This window comes from Quercus robur, chromosome 5, assembly GCF_932294415.1.
Source record: "Quercus robur chromosome 5, dhQueRobu3.1, whole genome shotgun sequence".
NCBI classification, from domain to species: Eukaryota; Viridiplantae; Streptophyta; class Magnoliopsida; order Fagales; family Fagaceae; genus Quercus; species Quercus robur.
Genome location: NC_065538.1, coordinates 27,639,515 through 27,661,009, shown reverse-complemented (window position 1 = coordinate 27,661,009; position 21,495 = coordinate 27,639,515). Strand labels below are relative to the sequence as shown.

The following is a 21,495-nucleotide window of genomic DNA, read 5'->3' as shown; positions in this document are numbered from 1 at the left end:
CAATCTTTTTGTGCCTTTTTAAGCTCAAGGGGGCAGGTACTTTTTCTACAAACGCATTTTCTTTAAAGAAGAATATTCAGACACAACTTTGATTTCTCACATGGATGTTTATTACGAATGTATATATTATACAGGCAACAAAGTCCACAAAATGGACGGATCACTAAGGTGATGGAAAAACTGTCCACAAAAGTGGACGGATCACCAAAACGGTGAAATTACAAGTCCACAAAGTGGACGAATCACTATGGTGATGAAAAACCTGTCCACGAAGTGGACGGATCACTAAGGTGATGGAAAAACTGTCCACAAAAGTGGACGGATCACCAAAACGGTGAAATTACAAGTCCACAAAGTGGACGGATCACTAAGGTGATGAAAAAACTGTCCACAAAGTGGACGGATCACTAAGGTGATGGAAAAACTGTCCACAAAAGTGGACGGATCACCAAAACGGTGAAATTACAAATCCACAAAGTGGACAGACCTCTAAGGTGATGAATGAACAGTCCACAAAGTGGACGGATCACCAAAACGATGAACTAAATTACAAGTCAACAAAGTGGACGGATCACTAAGTTGATGAAAAAACTGTCCACAAAGTGGACGGATCACTAAGGTGATGAAAAACTGTCCACAAAGTGGACGGATCACCAAAACGGTGAACTAAATTACAAGTCCAAAAGCAGACAGATCGTACGAAGTATGTAATTATCTCATACAAAATGGACGGATCAATCAACACTGTGGACGGATTGAACGTCAGCTAGAAGTACACTCGGATAGACGAGTATTTTCTTAATCTCACCTTCATAAGGAGGACGGATTTTTAAGAAAGTTCCAAACAGTAATAGAAAGCATAAAAATAAAGTATAGCATTAATAAACATATAAAAAACCCAGGGGGCAACTGTTTAATATAGAAAAAAGGATGGATTGTTCTCAAAATAAATTACAAAAAAGACAAGTAATATCAGTCTACTTGTTTTGGTCGGCAACTTGGGCATCCTTCGACGCGACTAATTCTCCGTCACCCTGAACTGCATCATCACCAAATAGGTCGTCCGTATTCTCTGAAGCGATGGGCAGAGCAGACGTCTGATCTTGATCATTGACGTTTATCATTGATACATCCAGGTCAGGGTAGGCTTTTTTAAGCGACGGGACTGATTCTCGGTATTCGCTGACAGCATCCTCCTTGGCTTAACGGAGCTTTTCCTTCAAGTCCTTTATTTCCCCGTCTTCGGCTTCCAAGGCCTTCCCAGCTTCCTCCGTCCTCTGCTCAAGCTCTTTTCTCGTCTTCTCTGACAGGTCGAGCTTCTTCTCCATTGTAGACTTCCACTTATGAAGTTGACCAAGTTCGTCCTCCGTCTGCTCTGCTTTTGCCCGTACACATTCCAAAGCTGCCTCACGGTTTAGGCACCGGTCCATTAGGCCCTTCATCATAACCAAGGACTGAAATAAACAAGTTAAAAGGGTGTTAAACAGAAGGCTAAGAAAAGTTGATGGACACTAAATGTTATGATAAAAGTTAAGCCCTTCATCGACAGATAAAAGTTACCTGTGCAACAGCAAACAGACCCGTCTCCCCCATTGCCTCCGTCGAATGATTGCCCAGGTCCTCGTAATCCTCCGTGGAAATTATTGACGAAAGTTTCTCCAAGGCAAATTTGGAGTCATCACGGAGAAGAGGAGGAGGTTTCTCCTGGCTGGTGGACGGGGCCTTCATTAAGCCCTTGCCGGACCCATGTTTTGCTTGGGTGACGGCTTTCGCTCCCTCAGCCATCAAGCCTACAACGGGTTCCAAAGGAACCTTCTGCTGCTTATGTGGACAGTCAGACTTGGACGGCTGCTTCCTCTTCGCCGACGACACCATCCCCTTGGGAACCACAACCTCGCCCGTCTATTTTTGTTTGACAGCCTGTGATTTTATTAGTGCCCTCCTCTTTGCGTCGTCCATTTCTGTAATACAGGACGGATGAAGTCATCTACATAAATTAAAAGCTACTTACGAAAAGTAAAAGTTGACGGACTTACGTCTATGGACTCTTTCGTCGTATCTAATGGCTTCACGGGTAGGTTTGGGACCGTCACAATACCAATGGATTGTTTTCGGATTCACCAACTTTGCCCAAGTCCGTTCTTCCAGCTTCGTCTTTTGGAAAATTCTTTCTAGGAAGCCAAACTCTTCAACGCTGACTTGAGGGCACCGTCTACCTGCAGATGAAGTAGACAGTTAGAGAAAACAGCCAAAACTGACGAATGTAATATATCAAGCAAAATGTGACGGGTTCATACGAGATGAATGTAAAACCCCCCAAGTTGTGTCGACGGGCATAAATTCCGTCTCCCTGGATGGCTCATCCATCCGTCACCCTCTATGAAGAAATAGCGACTCTTTCAGTCTCTATTTGAGTCTGGTGTTTCAAAAATGACCTTCAGCAACGAGCTCCTACTGGCAAAACTGTAAATTCCCCTTGACTTATCAATCTCGTCTGGACGGTAGCAATGAAGGAATTCACGCATCGTCAGCCTCCGTGCACCGTCAGTCATTGCACCATAGAGTATCTCCATGGCAATGAAGACCCTCCAGGCATTTGGGGATATCTGGTTGATGGACAAACCCAGATACTTTAAAAGCTCTCTATGCAATCTACTTAGAGGAAATCTAAGCCCCGCCTTCAGCATCTGTTCATACACTCCGACACCTTCCACCCCGTCGTAATAGCATTTCTCTGATACGTAGGGCAGACGGATTGGAATGTAGTCAGGAATCTGAAAGTTGACCCTAAATGTGTTGAAGTGTTTCTCCTTAATGACGGATGTAAATTTGTGCACCGTCCACTCTAGTAGCATGATGAACTTCCTAAGTCCATCAGCACAGACGACGGGTTCCGACGGTAGATCCTTGCCGTCATCAGACGATTCTTCTACTTCGACCATCTCCATATCCTCATTTATTAAGGAGGAAGAGGCGGACAGACTTCTCTCTTCGCCAGGACTCTCTTGGTCTTTATGACCGGACGGGTATACTTCCTCGTATTCCGTCCCGTCACGAACCATTGACTGGTTACTTGACGCACTAGACATTTCCTACAATGACGGCAAAACCTAAGACTGACGGATCTAAGAGTATTGATGGTTGTATAGATCTACCTAAATATAACTGCCAAATATGAAAACTTGCACGTAAGAATAGCAATACTCACCGTTCTTTGAAGTAACTGGAAGTTGACGGTTGTATGATCGACAGGTTTGTATGGGCGACGGACTGTTCTGACAAAGATGACGGTTGCGCTCTGACAATGTGTTTTGGCTGTGAAATGAAGAAATGAGGATTGAGAGGTGTTATATATATACCTGGAGTGCATGGAAGACGAAGCGACGCTTCGATCTGATAGAAAAACCAATCAAAATGCGACACGTGGCATGCTCATAAATGCTTGGCTATCTGCCATGACATAGTTGCAATCCGTCTTCTCCTTAAGAACCGTCAACTTTAGTATTCATATGGCATCGTCATAAATTTTCTTTTACCATGAAATCCAAATAATATTGAACCGTCACCCTAATGGTTCGTCCATATAATAGGTGACGGACCCATAGGGTGAAGGGGGCAGCTGAAGGGGCAAAATTTAGCGCAGTGGGCTTTCACGACATTGGGCCTGACGAATCCGAGCCCATAAGCCGGCAATGGTAGAGCCCAGTGGCCTAGAGCAGTCCCATACTCTTGGTGTGCATGTGTGGTCTCCAAGGAAACTAGAAACCTAGCGCAAGGGGCATTCCGGAAGATACGCGCGTTAATCCCCTCTACAAGGAAATGTCTTGTCCATCACGTTTGGGATTACTCAAGAGGATTCCCATAAGGAAAAGACTTCTAGTCCAAGAAAGAGAAACCGACTTTCTTCCACTATAAAAGCTACAATACTCTCGCGAATCAAGGTACGCATAATTTACCCTCTCTAGCACTCTAGAGTTGAGAACAATTCTAACTTGACTGTCGGAGGGTATTTGGTCGACACCACACCGGTGCCCACGGCGAGATCACTTCTTTCTTCTTGCAGGTTGTTAGCTGGAGCGAGCGTGGATTGTGCTGCTCACTAGTGATATTATGGCATCATCAATTGTAATCCTTTTTTTTTTTTGGGAATGGCATCATGGGGTTTAGTCCTTGAATATGTGTAGGAAAAAATATGTTCGTTATTCAACAATGGTTGATTTCTTAGCATTTAATTTTTTTCAATGTTTGTAGGTTTTGTTGTTTGGGCTGCTCTAAATAAGTATATGATTCATAAAGTATTTCATGTTCACATAATTTTTCATATGTGTGTGCATCCAGCCTTTGGTGTTAGTTTTTGAGTTTTTATTTAAAATTTTGCTTTGCAACTCAATGAAAAGATAAAAAGAAGGTAGTGGGCTGATTTTATATTGATGAGTAAATACTATTTTGCTGCATTACTGAATCAAGATTTAAGGTTTGGCTACCTTTTTCCCTAATTTCCTTCTCTCTTTTTTTTCCCCAATTTCTTGAGCTCTGTTTTGTTTAGTTTCTTGAACTGATTATATTCTGTCGATGGCTGCATGCTAAAGGATTACTAAATCAAAGTTTTTTTTTTTTAATGACATGATTTGGAGGTAACAATAGATGAAGCTTTGCCTTTGTTGTTCTTCTTCTTGATATTTAATTTAACTATTATTTTTTTATTGGTATATATCTTTGATTTACTAGAACGCTTTTTTTTTTGGAGCATCTTACGCTTTCTTTTTTCTTTAATAATGATTTCTCATATATTTCAAAATTGTTCTATTAGACTTTGTTTCTTTTAATTTTCTCAGGCTGATAAACTTAATTTATTGGCAGGTTTTCTTAAATGTTGTTATGGTCAGATTTGTTTATTTTCTTAATTTATTTGTTTTTATTGTGTATGTCTTTGTGTTTTGGATTGAATGCTTATAGATGCTTTAATTTTATTCATTTATTGTATGAATAGAAGATTACATAATAATGGGTGAAAAGCTTCATGAATTCCATAACTTGGATGTGTGTATAATCTAAAATTTCCAATTATTAACTCTGGCTCTTATATATAACTAGCTTATAACCCGCACAACGTGCGTGATACTTTTATTTATTACAAAAGACAAACCATAGGTGAAAATTTAAAAATTTCATAATTGGTTGGAGAACACTTCTTATTCCTTCAGTTCCGCACTGTAGAATACATTCAAAGATTATGTGTGCAACAGCCAATGTGGCATGACCACAATACTAAAGCTATAAAGGGGTATTTAACATTTGCAGTGTTAATCACTCTCTAATCAATATTTAATTTTAGTATAAAACTTCATAAATTAACTGTGACTAAGATTACCAATTAAAAATCAGTCTTATAAAGAAAGATTGGCTATATCAATGACATATATTAGTACTTTATTAATTTGTTTTAGATATGACCAGACATACTTGCAGATTGGACAGCATTGTTTGGTGTTAATTCAAAATTTGTAATGTTTCATTTATATAAACCTGCCATGTTTTCTGAATTTTAAAAAATTATAATTGATTATATTGACCTATGCTATAGAGAGATACTTTAATGAAGAAAAGAGGAGGGTAATGATTGTTGTTTATTGATTTTTGCTGAAAAGTTTACTGAGTGTAATTGCATTTTCTTCAATGATCAAAATGAAACTCATGTTTTCAACTTGAAAGATAGTAGCTTTAGAGATTTACAGAATATCCATCCAGCTTGGCTTTTCTCAAATTTGCTTTAGGCATATGTAAGGTAGGACACTTCCAAAGTTTCTTATTGAGTTAAAATAAAGGAAAACATTATGAAAGTGTATGTAAATGATGCTGACAAAATGTGAATAGGTACAATTTTGCTGCTGACAAAATGCATCCATCCTGGTCTTCAACACCAATTGATGGTGCCCAGTTTGTTTCACCTGTGCTGATTCAATTAAAATCTGCCATTTTAGAATCTCAAGGGAGTCTATTACCTCCACAAGCAGCATTTACTTCAGTTGAAATTGAATGTTACAGATTTTTTTTTTTTTCCTTTGATTTGGTTATGAACTAAGAAATACAAGTTAGTTTTGATTTAAGCTTTTGAGTTGGGTTAGTTGTATAGTGAAAAGGCATGTCTGTTTTATTTCAATGTAATTTGTCAGGCTCCTAAGTAAATACCACCAAAGTTCAAAATGTGAAGTTGTATTTCTATTATACAATTTTATTATATTTTCACTTTGACACTTGATTTGCTGTCATTTTTAATAGCATGATCAAATGATTAAAATAAATAGAGTGAGAAGTATGATGTGTTGAGATTTGAATACAAAGTAGATTTACCTACTAAGCTGACCATTATTTTAAGTTATGTATGTTCGGCTATCCACATAAGCTCATTAGATTATTGTATATGTAAAAAATGCTATGTAGAGTCATTTTTGGTGAGTAGGCATAGTTTTGCTGCTAGCAAAATTGAAATTGAATGTTACAATTTTTCATTTTTTAATTTTTTTTCTCTTGGATTGTGATGACTGAGAATCTTTAGAATGTATAGTGATAATAATTTCTCTTCTACTTATGAGATTTCAAAGGATCCCGCGCGTTGCACGGGTTAAATACTAGTATATATAAAAGCAAAAACCTCATGCAGGAGTACATAAGGTCATGCCAAGTGGCGCTCTAATCTTGCATTTAGCCTTTTCTTTACCTGTTTTATTACTTTTTTTTTTCTACTATTACCCAAAAATTCATATTAACTTATTTTACTGTTATCTCATTAATTTCTCATTAATTGACTAAGCTTACACCATGCATTTCTCTATTCTTCTTTCTTCATGTCTTTTAGCATACCCACCGTTTTAGTATTTTTTTTAAAAAAAAAACAATAATTAAGGACTAATAACTAATAGTAATAACTAACTAGATAAGGCCTTGAAGAGAGATAGAGAGACACAAAAATGTTGTGAATTGTTAAATAAAACGCACTGTTTCACTATATATTACCAAAATAAAAGACTTGAGACTAACAAAACATTTAAAAAAAAAAAAAAAAGAGAAAGGGGAATCTAAGGGGTCACCAGCTCAAGGGGTCACCACCTCTGTTATACAGGTTTCTTACTATCATCAAGATGCCAAAATCCCTATGGGTAATTTTTTTTTTCTTTTTAAATTAGAGGCTTAAATATGATTTAGGTTTGGGTAATTTGGTTAGATAGTTTTTGTTTTGGGTATATAAGTACAAAGAATATTTGGTATGCAATATAAAATCATATTCTACCATGGATTAATTTTAATTCATCTAAAAGATATATGCATACATACTTGCCCATTTCATGTTTTAATGTCACACTATCGATGAGTAAAAGACAGCGAAAGAGTTGGGCATACTTTCATTTCATGGTATGAGATATGTTAACACAACACAAATTAATTGATCCCGTTATTCTTTTGCATTTATCTTTGGTTTCATGATTTTTTAAAAAATTAATTTTACCTTGAGAAGACTACAAATATGCAGTGAAATTGCTAAACTAATTTTTAATATCTCAAAATGTATATGACTCTAATTTAGTTTACTTTTTTTTATAATATATGTAAAACATTATTCAAAACCGTCTTACATAAAATATCAAAAACCTCATGTTGGAGAGTATGAGATTGTACCATGTGGCGCATTCCTTGAACTTCTCTTTATTTAGTTTTCTACTTCAACAAAATTTGCATTTATATTAAAGTATTAGTACATTTAATTAGCCAATAAAGTAAATGCATATATTAATTATATATTGTTGTGCATTAATTATTTATATTAAATGAATTTATATGATTATTTTTATAAACTCTATATAGAAAATAATTTTTAGTTTGAATAATAATAATAAATTTAGAATATGACATTCTTACTTATGTTTAGTTGCTTCGACAACAAATGTCACAAAAGTCATAAAAAATTAAATATTTCTGAATTTACTAAAATTAAACTTAATCCTTTAAATTTCCTAACTCCTTTGTGTGTGTGTGTGCGCATGCGCGTATGTGTGTGTATGAAACTAACACTATAATATGTATTCTATGTAGTTAGAAAGATTACTAATATAATAAATATGTTTATTTTGTTATATTAATTATTTTAAGCATAATGAAATTTTAATATCATTTTTCTAAGATTTATATGAAAAACAATTGGTTTTTATATGTGAGAAACAATTGATTTAAAATTTGACATTTTTATTCTCATAAAAACGAAAAAGAAATATGGCATTTTTACTCAAATTTAGTTGTTTTTGCAACAATTGAAATCATGTCCGACAAAAAGAGGGAAAATTTTTTAGTAACACACAATCAAGAATGTAAAATATATAAATATATATATATATATATATATAATATTAAAGGATGTATGCATTTTTTATTAGGCATGAAACATGTCTATCTATATTAGCTACTATATTATGCAATTTTCAATTTGTAAACACATATATATAGTATGATCAAATCACTATATTACTCTTAGTATATTTCTATTTTGTCTAAATATAAATTAACTAAAGATTACAATTTTTTACAATGAAATTTATTGAAATATCTTTTTTATACATCGATAGTTGAGAGTGGGAATCTAAATCCTTTCTATTGGAAATTGAGGTGCCAATTAGTTAAGTTACATGATTTTTGGTAAAACTTATCGAAATATTGGAGAAAACTAATATTAAGTTGCACCGCACATCATGCAGGATCTCAAATAGTTTGTGTTAAAATCTCAGCCTCTCTCTCTCACACTCACTTACTATACTCTAGTCTATATTCCTAGTATTGCTACTAGTGACTAGCCCCTACTAACCCAGAGTCCCATTTCTTCACATGCTGCTACTACATCGTCATCAAGAACTTCACGCATATATATATAGAACTTTTTATTTTCACCATCTTCGTCTCTTTTTTTTTTATTTTTTTAACTTTTTCATTTCTTGAATCCTTCTTCACGTTTACGCTTCTTAAGCCCCTCCACTCTCCACCAACTTCCTTTTTAGATTGTAAAATCTCTTCTTTACAATCTTTTTGTTCCATTTCTTATTGAACCATACGTAGATCAGAAGAATAGTACCATCGATCTTACGGTAATGATTCTGAATATTTTCTTTAATGATTTTTTCCTAATTGAAACATATTTATTGTGTTGTTCATTCAGCCATGCATATAAATAAAGTGTTTCTTGTTTGTGTTGTTCATTGTTTTTCATAACTGATATGTATTGCTTGCTAAATATATATGCTTTTTTTAATGTATGTATTGCTTACTAAATTTCTCTTGCTCTTGCTTTTCTTGCAGGCCATGGATAGGTCTATTGTCTGAATTCACCAAACCAATTTAAGCAGCCTCTGCTTAGTGAGATTCGACCGATGTCGCATGTTGACCATGGTCACTCGCTCACCGACGATGGAGACAGATTGGCTGAGGTTGTTCTACTTCATAATTGATTACTACGTGCACTATGGCCGCAGCCAGCGTGGAATTGTGAGCTTGCAGGCACGCATGACTGATCATATGGTGCACACTCTACATATATGCATAGGCCCCTCCTGTCTCATATTCCAGATACAAAATGCACCATCAATTCCTTGATCCCTTGTTCGTTTTCTAGTTGATTGGCATTTTACATTTGTTGGAGTAAACAACATTTCTATCATTTGATGTTTGCTATTAATTCAATATGATATGAATATATCGAATAGGGTAGCACTTTTTGAGTTGGTGGGGGAGTATTATCGAGGGTTGTAAGAGCAGATGTACGAAGAATTATACCGCGAGTTGCGCCAAGACATGGTTGATGACTATTTTGAGTGGTGGAATCAAGAGATGGTCTATTATGGATGGACACAATTTGCAAGTCTCTTTGGTATTGAAATCCGTGTTCCACTGGTAGTTAGACTCAGCGATTGGAGCACCCTACATTTACAAAATTCTTAGATCCTATATGCAAGTCTTAAGGCATGGTTTTGCTTTGAACTAGCTCGATTTTTATACAACTTTGCCAATAGTATCAATTAGGATTTTATGTGCTTCATTGTTTTTCTTTTTTTGTTAGCACTTAGCACCTTTAAGAAGTATACGGTTGGAAGGAAAATCCTCTTGAAATGCACCTAATGAGATAGCATCTAATGTTATTCAAATTTCAATTGATTTAATATGGTTATCATTTGCTAGGAATATTGTGGAGGATTTGTAGCTGTAGATGCTTTGCATCATGATCGTTTACATATTAATGAATGAGTGATTCATTTGTTCTCAATATATATATATATATATATATATATAACTTCTTATCACTAATAGCATCTAACCCAACTCACGTGGGTCAATTTGGGCATGGTTGTAATTAGACTTAATTTACCAATTTCATTCCAACTAATCCACAAAATACAAAAATAAATCAAACTAACAATTGTTTTTAATTTAAAAAAAAAAAAAAACCAACAAAATTTAAAATAAGTCTCAAAATCCAAAATAAATAAACCTATCAAATTTAGTTTCAATATGATACATAACCTAATATATCAAAGCTAACAATGAGAACAACCACAAGTTCCAATTAATAACCGAATAACACTTACAGCCAAATTATAGAGTGACCTTGATAACAACAAAATTGTAATCAGCGTTGGTTATTGTATGGTGACTACCTCCACCCCGTAGCGTATACAATTGCCATGACTGGGGCATTTTCAAATAACCCTATGGAACTAGCTAGGAACACTCCATGGTAATTGGTCAGGCATTGGTGAGAGCTAGAATTGGGGTCAATGATGAGAACCATTCTGTAATGACCAAGAACAGGAGTTACTATCTGATTATGAAGCACGAGTGCGTTTCGGGACTCAAGTGGTGCAAGTGCGTTTCGGGACTTGGGTGCAAGTGTGGGACTCAGCAATTTTTGAAAAAGGTGGGCGCGGATGTAGCGGGACTAGGCGATTAAAAAATTATTTAAAAAATTTTTATTTATATTTTTAATATATTGCTAAGTATACTTTTTCACATTATATAAACATATACCAAATTTAAGAGCAATAGTAGATAATAACTAAAACATGATGTTCATAAATTAAATACAACCCACAAGATTGAAAGAGAGTTGAACTTTGGTGTTTGGAGTGACTGAGTGGTTGTCTGGTTGAGTGTCTCACAGCCACAGGGGAGACGAAGAGTAGAGACAGAGGTACAGAGGTGAGAGCACAGAGAGAGTGAGAGACAAGTGACGGAGTGAGAGAGAGTCAGAGAGCTTGGTGTTTGGATGAAGTGAGCTGAACTGCTGAAGTATGGTATGTTATTAAGCTCAAACGGTGCATTTTGCACCTTTTTTTTTGAATTTTAGCCTAAATCGGCCATTTCGGAATTGGCTGGTTTTGCCCGATACAGCTTGAGTCAACTTAATTCAGCGTGAATCGGCACGAGTCGGCTTAAAAAAAAAAAAAAAAAACGTGGCAGGATGCGGCTAGATGCGCGGGCAGCGGAGTCCCTCACGCGTCGCCACGTCGGATGAGGGTACGGCTCCTCTAGCGTCGCGTCTGTGCTTTCCAGCTATCTGATGACAAATTGTTGCCTTGCCTAATAATAGGAAGCCTAGGGTAATCAAGTTGAGGTAAAAGCCTCCAATGTGGGATCATACCATCTGAAGACAAAATGAAAGTGTTGTTACTTTCCTCCAAATTACCGGGCATGCATAAATCAACCAAGGAAGAGGTCAATGCACTATGGCCTGTTGAGAAAGTGCTTTCTTCACTACTCTCTTCCCCAAGTTCTGAGAAAGTGCTGCATTCTTCGCCCTTCTCCTTTTCCAGTCTTGTCTCATATAGCTGGAAAGAGTGTTCAGACCTTGAATGCATCCTGAGTTCTGAATAGGTCCCGATAAAATCACACACCTCAACAACTCCTTACTTTGGAATTCATGAATTTAATAGCAGGCTCTACTATAAAGTATCCATAAATCTCTCCCCAACAAAGAGGAGAGACTACCTTTGTTTGCAACGAGATTTCACAAGGGTCTAGTGCCCTTGAGGAATGTGGAATAAATGAATTACGGAACTGGCGTGCTAGTAGTTGGTGTTGCAAATGTAAGGCCGGCAGCCCTTCCCATGGGAGGTACACTTGAAGAGAATAGCATTATGAGGGTGCTCCATGCAGATTGGGCATCGAGCTTCTTCACATTCTTTCACATTTTTGACTGATCCCAACTTTTCTTCTGGTATACCTTGTTCCATGCTTAGGCCACTAAAATTTGCACACAAGGAAAGCCTTCTTCTATCCCTTGGCATTTTGGAAGTCAAGCTTTTACCTCCAGAGCTAATGCATAACTGCACATCAGAACAGTGAGCATCTTAATATCAAACCAGTAGTCCATCACAATGATTCATCAATTCTTAAATGAGTTAAAATTACACTAGTTTACGCTATTTGCAAGAAATCTCCTTTAAATAAGCAATAACAGTGCATTGCAGAACAATCATCTACAACTAATTATCAACACAACACACAACAAAGCACATACAACCTGAATTTAATTTTTTTTTTTTTTTTTTTTAAATGACAGGGCAATGTCCAACAAAGCCACAGGCCATACAAATCAATAAGATAGCAAAAGTAAAGCACTAGCCACAAGACCTTTTCTCTTTTTTTCCTTTTCTTTGTAAAAAAACTCTAAATTCTAAACATTATTTGAAGTTTCTTCAGACACTCTAAAATCACAAACAATCACCAACACCGAAAATTCCATAAATTTTTGTTTTTTTTGAGCGGGGGGGGGGGGGGGGAATATATATAAACTGAATTACTAAAAGTTATCATATCAACCACATATGATTGTCTCCAAAAATCATAATATGTTATGGGTTGACATGGTATTGCATGGTACAATCCAAAGTTGGCAGCAGTTGATTGAGATTAGAATTGTTACAACATGATCCATTGGTATATTAGTTTACAGGTTTTATTTTTGAATAATACAATCGAGACCCATTGACTAATCTTGCAAAACAAAGAGTGTAATAAAAATAATTATATCGACATCGGGGAGATTAACAACAGTTAAAAAAAAGTATCTCAAATACACAAAAAATTAAAAGAAAAATACAACAAAATAAAAAGAAAAAATCACTCCATTTTGCTACACATACCTTAAATGTGAACATAAGTGATCCAAGCACCTTAAGGTGGTAACTAGCAAGAAAAGGATCCTGAAGTATTCGCATGAGAGAATTGATCGCAACCTAGAGCCACAGAAATTAATATAACAAGCAAAAATAAACAAAGACATATGTCAGGTTGATGCACTACCGTGGGTTAATAATCTTCAGGTGTTGCAAGAGATGGCCACAGATCCATAGGCAGATCATCCAAGGACTGAACATGACCTGAATCACTGGTAGCACAGGCTACATCTCCATGCCACCCCAGCAAACTTGGCTGATTTTTTTTATGCACATGAGGATCCAGAGCACCCATAATTCCAAGGATCTAAACAAGAACAACCTTTGTACAAAAAAAATGTTGTACGGGATACAACTCAGAAGTCTAAGTCGTAAGTAGATCCCTTCAGTGCTTCCTGTCTGGTAGACCATGCTAACTCACCATTCAAATAGCTGCGGATACTCATTTTATGGAATTATAACATACCTGACAAATTTATACGACCAAGTTATCTCAATCAAATATATAGTAAATTACAGTTTGAACAGAAGAATCACATAGTGATAACATTAATCCAGATTAAATCATTAAAGTTACACAGATCGATTCCAGTTGCAAAAATCCAATAGTTTATGAAATTATGAATTGAAAATTTCTCCAATATTGGAGTAAATTCGAGTTGTAGCAATCGTTAAGCACAGCATGGTGTGACTCTTGCACACAATGGCATAAATTTTCTCTACTATGAACTTTGTTGCATGATCAAGGAAGCAGGTAATGATATAAGGAGTGATGAAATGGGGCGTGAATTCACCAAAGTGTCATCAAGTTCTTGAACTTGATTGTAGTTGTCAGTTTTCATTTTCGAAAGCCCCCTAAAAAAGTAAATATCACCCCCCCCCCCCCCTACCCCAAAACACACAAAAAAAGGGGTCTCCCACCAGGTTATTTTAAAGTTTTCAGTCTATTTTTTTCCAAGCAAGTTCAACCACTATGTAACTTAAAATAGATAGAAGGATAAAGAACAATTAGCCTTGTCCACTATGTAACCTCAGCTTAAGAAAGGAGGAAGAAAATCTTCTGCTTTTTGGCACCTTTATCTTCTTTTTTCTTTTCCATTTCTTTTTTTTTATTAAATCTTTTATTAAAAAAATAAGTTAAGAAAAGTCTACTAAAGAGCAAAACGAGGAATTTAATTAAGTGCAAAGAATACTCAACAAGTAAACAAAATATTATCAAAAAGGAAGGAGAAAAAACACTGACACACATATTTCTTAAGTCCTAAACTGTATTAAAAAAAATGTTTCAGAAGTTTTGGTTCAGTAGAAAGGTTTGTTTGGAAAGAAAAAAATTCAGAGACTGAAGGGTCATCCCCTTGTTTCTCCTGTTGAGCATTTGAAGAGAAAGGAATGCAAAAACCTTTGGAAGGATGCGAGCTTTTAGCAGCATAGCTGAAGTTTCTGTTTTTATGGACCTTATATGCGTGGGAATTAGCTATCAAAGTAAATAGGGATGAGAAAGACCAGTTTTCAGAAGAATAATGAAATACTACCATTACCTATCAGATATTATTAATTTTTTATAAGTAATAATGAAACATTACCTATCAGAAATTATCAAAAAAGTATGAGAAAGACTTGCTTTGAATAGAGTAGTATTTCAATTATGGTAGATCCTAACAGAGGTCCAACACAACTGATCTTCCTCGTCCCTATTAACTATAATGGAATAGAGAATACCAAGAAACAACTGCAAACTCCCCACCTCCCAATCATTAACAAGTTCAGTAAACGAACTATCCCAGTTGAAAACTACATCATGCAAAAGCCTCTTTATCTATCTATACAATACATTGGAAAGGCATCCTTCAAGATTGTATCCCCACACCATAGGCCAAGCCAAAACCAAACTTATAGTCCATTAAATACCTAACTGAGCTACAAGCTACTATTACCTCCAAATTAACTTCTATTTAAAGTGAAATTAATTTTAGGAGGATATTCCCCTACATAGTTCATTATGCAAAATATAATTTTCCTTCCACCTGCAACCTTAAGCACAAAATAGCCAATCAGCACCAACTCAAATAGCATCACCTCCCCTGAAAGTTCAGAATGAAGGGTGAGATAATGAGTACAAAGTGCATGCACAAAAAAAGAGAAGCACTAAATGATTTTACATGGTGTGACCCATTCCCATTACACTTCCAAAGACTTGCCCATGAGAGCCCCTCACTATTTTTTTTTTGATAAGTAATGAAAATTTTTTATTGGATATAAAACAAACCTAGTACACTAGCAGTGTACTAAGAGAGAAGTACAATCAATTCAAAGTACAATGATCAAACAAATATAAGAGAGAAAAACAAGGTGGAGATAGAAAGCAGCACTCTAATCCAACAAACTATGGAGAAAAAAGGCTAATTTCTAAGATATTCTGTTCACATCCCTCGAAACTTTTGGAATTCCGCTCTTGCTAAAGACATCACATAATGCAATGTGGGACAGCCAGCCAAAAAGAAAATTTTCTATGCTTGCCAAAAGACCCTTGCCAAGCAGCAAACATATCAATGACTTTCATTGATACAGCCCAGTGGAGGACAAATAAACAAAACACCATAGTCCACCACTCCAAAGCTATAGGACAATGAAGGAGCAGGTGATCCACAGTCTCCCCACATTTTTTGCATATGCAGCACCAATCCAAGATCAACATACCTCTATTCCGGAGATTATCTATAGATAAGATCTTCCCTAGAGCAGAAGTCCAAGAGAAGAAAGCTACCCTAGATGGGACCTTTGAGTGCCACACCATCTTCCATGGGAACAAATTGCTATTAGTTGAGGATAGGGAATAATCAGAACTTGACAATACGAGAGCCCCTCACTATTTAAAATCAGAACTTGACTTATTTCTATATCACAAAGAAATATCAATATCAATGAAAGCATGTCTTCAACAGATTGCATAGGATTTTGCTTCAAAGACACGTCTTAAACAGTGTCTTGCATAGGATTTCACAGTCAGACATTAATGACACCAAGGCACAAACCTGCACCCAAGTGCCCTCTGTGCTACTTAGACACATCCGAAGCCCTCATATGCTATTTGCATGAATCTGCGATATGTAGACACACCCAAAGCCCTTGTAGGTGATTTGCATAAATATTAACAATTGTAATTGAGCTGATCAATCGAAGAGAGTAACAAAAATGATAAAGAAAAGATGCTCAAATTTAACATGAATAACCAATGAATTGAAATCTAAATATCACTTTGCAATGAATTTCAACAAGATGCTTCTCATGGAACAAATCTTACATCCACAATTTCACACCATCCATATTAAACACTGCCTCACAACTAGATAAAAGCTATCTTCAAATAAATTACATATCATAAAGAACCTTAAGAAAAGTGTCACATGCCCAGTGCTCTGCACAACTTGACCAAGAGTAACAACAGCCACTTCACGTTTTGTGATAGCTGCTCCATCCAATAAAGCTTCAACAATTAAAGGCATATGTTCAGGAATGTATTGTCTCGTTAAATAACCACCCTATACAAAAAGAAAAACCAACAATATATAAATTTAATAATAATAATATTGAAAGAGAAAAAAAAATGCCACCAATTATAGTCAATCACATCAACAAACATGATGAACAATAACTATCAGTATACCATAATGAAATTTTGAAAAATTTAAGATCCAGTGAACAAAAAAAATCTCAAAAAAAATATAATGAGGTATACAGATGATTAGAATCAAGGCAATTTCGAGTCTGGTTGGCCCTTTAAACTGTTTTGACAGATGAAGATTCAACCAGATTGAAACCAGCAATTCTTGGTTGATCCGGTAAAATGATTACAATTCTATCAAGCCAATTTAATTTTTGAAAATATTTATTAAAAAAATCACATTTTTATATTTTATTCCTCAAAAGCTCACATAATCATGTATTTTATGAATTTAAACGTAAAACTTACATAGTTGATATATTTGATTTAAGAAATCAACGGCTATTTGAGGGGAAACAGATATCTATTCTGAATCTCAAGTTTCTTTTCTTGAAAACTCTCTTCAATTACTTATAAAAAAAAAGTACAAGAATAATTATCTTCTGTGTCAAGCTTGTAGGGCATGTTTTGTGATGAAACAAAGTGTAGAAAAGATGTGCCAGCAGAAATCAGATAAAATAAGGCATCCAAACTACACACGTAATCAGACAATCTGGGAAGAATAGAACATAGCTCACCACTCTAGTAAGATCCCCAACAGTTGCAAGAACTCCGCATATAATGCAATTATTCACATTGACCCCGGCGCCCTCAAGAAGCCTAGCCACAAGTGCCTGAACAATAAAATCCGTTCCTTAAGAGATTGGATACAAAAAGAATAACAGATCTTGATGAATGTCATAATAGCTAAATGACTTATTAAACCTTGTGTACTGGAACTATTAGTCTCTCACATTTCCGTATTAGACAGTCTAGTAGCTTTGCACTTTCTTCTCTGCATTTTCTATCTGCACTGCTACACAAAGAAAGAGAATTCAACATCCGATACTTTGATAGCTTAGATATATTAATATAGAAATTCTTCATTCTAGATTTATTTTATAGTAGAATCTAGAATACTTAAGACAGATATTAATAACAAAAGTAAATTCAAATCACCTCTGTTCCAGATATGTCAACAATTGTATGAGACGGCAACAAAGTGCTGGAAGAACACTGGAATTTTACTGATAACCTCCCAGTAGCAGAAATCATAGAGTCTCAGACATCAAAATCCTGCAAAGACAGTAACATCTTAATATTTATAAGATGCAACAAAATGGAGTTCCAAGATTGGATGGAAGAATATATATTTCACATTATTCTCCTCCAGAAATATGAATATGCCCTTTACTTTACAATAGGAGAAAGGAGGATTTACCAACAAAGAAAAAAAAAGGGATATATGAGGTAAAGCCACCAAGAAAAGCAACTCAAGACAAGCTGGAACTATATTCCAGATATTTTTGGCAGTTGCTTCCCAAACCAATTCCTCCATGCAAAAAGAAGAGAGAAAACAGTCTTCGGCAAAATCCATTGGACCCCAAATACCTAAAAAACTTCATTCCATAAAGCATGAGAAAACTTACAATGAAGTAAAAGTTGGTCTACCAATTCCCCATCACACCAACACAAGCAACACCAATGAACTAGGGACTCACCTCTCTTAACAAGTTTTATCAGATTTCACAAGCTGCTCTACCAGTGTGTCATCAACTCAATTAATAAGATGATACTTTTGAACAATAGATCACAAACCAAAGCAAAGGTTTTAAAGCACCAATGCTGAACACCTGAAGTCCCATTTCTCCTGCAGCTTTTGGATACGGAAAGACTTGCGATAGAAAGCTTCAAAATTTCCAATTTTATCAACCTTTTATGTTTTATCAGAAAAGGAATGGAAACAGTAACTGTCACCAGTAACTTTTTTTTTTTTTTTTTTTGGGATAGATAAGAAAGAAAATATTATTAAAAAAGGAATAGAAGGAAAGATACATAAAGTTCACAATAGTGAACAAAGAGCAAACAGAAACAAATAGGAACAAACAGTCATTAAACTATTCTAAGAGATAAAAGAAAATCCATAAGAGCAGAATAATCCAAGAAACCCCAACACTGAGACCAATCAAAGAGAGTCCGTTGGCACAAATCTAACAACTAAGCTAGAGATTTCTCAGTATCCTTAAAAGAATGCCAATTACGTTCAGTTCAAATAGTCCACATCAAACAGCCTAGAACCAAATTCTAAATATTGGAATTATGTTTCCCAAACTAATGATACCAACAAAATAATAAGTTTGCAGTTGAACTTGGCATAACCCAATCAATCCCAAACAATTGAAGCATATACATCCACATAGAATGAGCTACTAGACAGAAAATCAGCAAGTGATCCATAGATTCTTCATTAAAAAAATGATTCACCAAAGGACAACCACAAAGCATAAGGTTACCCAAAATTAGAATCTGGCCATGAGCTGCCACCAGTAACCACCTACATTTGCCCCAGAAGCTACAAGTTCCCCCTAATAACCAATTATTATTACAAAAACCCATGTTATATCAAAGCAAGATCGAAAACTGAAATTTCATCAACCAAAAATAAATATATTAAAATGTGAAATAAACACAGTACTTGATTGAAATCAAAAGCAAGAACAGGCATTCTATACTAAAATCAATTGAAATTGGATTACCCAACGCAACTAACCCTATTCCCAACTAATTGGGACCAGTTAAATCAATCCATTACCACCACTACGCTCTATCTAGGGCCACATCTCTAAACACTAAGCTCAGGACAATATATTCTGTTTGTGGGAATGACTGCTCAAAGAATTCACTCTTTTTCTGATCACACTCAAACAATCAACGTAAATCTGCCAAATTCCAGCTACAGGCCAAGACACAGGTGAAAGAGACAGCTGTAGGCTCAAGGGTTAGAAATAAAGAGAGCAATGACAAAAGATAGAGAACAGAGTGATAAAGGACAATGGATTTTCAAAGGGGATGAATGTTTGGGAAACAAAAAAAGGACAAAAAGATATAAACTGAGGCTTCAACACATAGGGTTGCATGGAAATGGAATCAGCACCAAGCAATGGAAAGAAAGATAAAACCCTGGCTTCAACACCTAAGGCTTCCTGGAGTCAATACCTATGGTTGCCTAGAGTTAGCACCAAGAATTGGGAAAATGACAGAAACCAAGTAGTCAGCACCAAGCATTGGAAGAAAATTCCAAAAAGACAGTTATTAATACATGGTCAAGCGTCTACAATAGTGAAGTCTAGGGCCTTTAAGAAGGTTCGCAAAATTTCACCAAGCATGGAAAAAAATTAAACTCACAATGAAATTATATCAGATATGGAAATATAAATCAAATAGGAATCAAATCCCTCTAATACCACAATAAATCAGGTCCAACAGATTCAATCAGAATCACTGAAGTCCAACAACTGGTATCTGCACCTGAGAGGAAAACCAAATGGAACAGTAGCAAGTTCAGGAGCCGAAAAGTGTTAAAGTTTAGAGTAGAGAGAATGGTGAAAGAGTCAGATAATGGTATCAGGTTTTGTATTAAGAATTTATATTGCAACGTGCAAGGAACATACCATTGGATTGAATATCGTGCACTGAAAGTCCCGGTGAATTTAAGTTTGATGAAAGGGTGTGGAGATATCTTTTATTGAAGATGAAAGAGAATGTAGAAGAAGAAGAAGAAGAAGCGAGAGGAGGATATAGAGCCGAAACTGAATCTGTGTTTTTTTATTCCAATTTGAAGAAAGATAAGAGATGAGGTGAGGTTATTGGGTTGTAAATTGACGCAAACATGGAGTTGGTGGGAGGTTTAAAATTGTGGGGCTACAGTTTACATATTTATCACCGTTGAACTTATTTTCGTTGAAATTAAAAACTAAAAATCCTATAACAAAATAATTTTTAAATGTGTAAATAATAATATGAGACTCATTTTTAATATTTTTTAATAAAGTAATTATGGGTCTCACGTGAACAGTGCTGCTGCTATTCGTACCATTCATAAACATTGGATTTTGTCTCCAAAAGCAGAAACAATTGTAGGAAAAAAAAATGCAAATTTGTAAACGCAGACGTCCAATCCAAACCGCACCTTAGTTAAAAATTTTAAATGAGTAGGATTGAGATATTTTGGGCATCCAAAGTTGGGAGACCAAACAAGAGGAATAGCTTAAATAGTAGTATAGATATAGATTATGTAAATACATTGAAAATAAACAAAGAAATAAATTAATGTAATAAAGTCAAAGAATTTTGAATGTCAAAGAATTAGGCTTAAATTTTTATGAGTGTTGCAAGTGTAGTTTTTCAATGCTAAGATGACTTGACTCGCAAAGATTATGAGGATTATATATTATGAGACTAAATACAATAGCATAAAACCTACAAGCATCATCATTATTTGGAGGTGAAAGATGGGTGAAGAAAAATTATAACAAGGATAGTGGCATAGTGCATTATTTAAACATAACATCTTCACATCAATAGTCAATTATGAGTTCTTTTACCCCCGCTTTCTCTTAATTCTGTGGTTTAATAATGATGTTTTCCCCCAGCAGATAAACAATTAACATAGTTAGGGCAAGACCAAAGCAATCCTAGTTGATTTAGGGTTTGTATATGAGAACTTGTCTGCAGTGGTCTTAAAACACTCTTCAGTCATACTTTGAATGAGGAAATTTTAGGACCAAAAATAATTTGGATTGC

The 21,495-nt window shown here is 35.4% G+C and overlaps 1 long non-coding RNA gene across 20 annotated transcripts; it reads right to left on the bottom strand.

The window, feature by feature from the left end:
• Window positions 1–11,928: 11,928 nt before the first annotated feature.
• On the bottom strand, window positions 11,929–20,586 carry LOC126725678 (uncharacterized). 20 transcript variants are annotated; one of them, XR_007655548.1, is made up of 12 exons: window positions 20,364–20,586; window positions 20,157–20,220; window positions 18,134–18,675; window positions 17,872–17,988; window positions 17,667–17,725; window positions 17,451–17,546; window positions 16,599–16,750; window positions 16,244–16,336; window positions 15,236–15,292; window positions 13,339–13,677; window positions 13,179–13,238; window positions 11,929–12,348 (listed from the first exon to the last, which is right to left on the bottom strand). It is a non-coding gene; the product is annotated as an uncharacterized LOC126725678 (long non-coding RNA). The 20 variants fall into 20 exon arrangements; XR_007655543.1 differs by lacking the exon at window positions 15,236–15,292 and having other exon boundaries at window positions 18,134–18,311; window positions 18,414–18,675; XR_007655541.1 differs by lacking the exon at window positions 15,236–15,292 and having other exon boundaries at window positions 18,134–18,303; window positions 18,414–18,675.
• Between the last annotated feature and the right edge of the window lie 909 nt (window positions 20,587–21,495).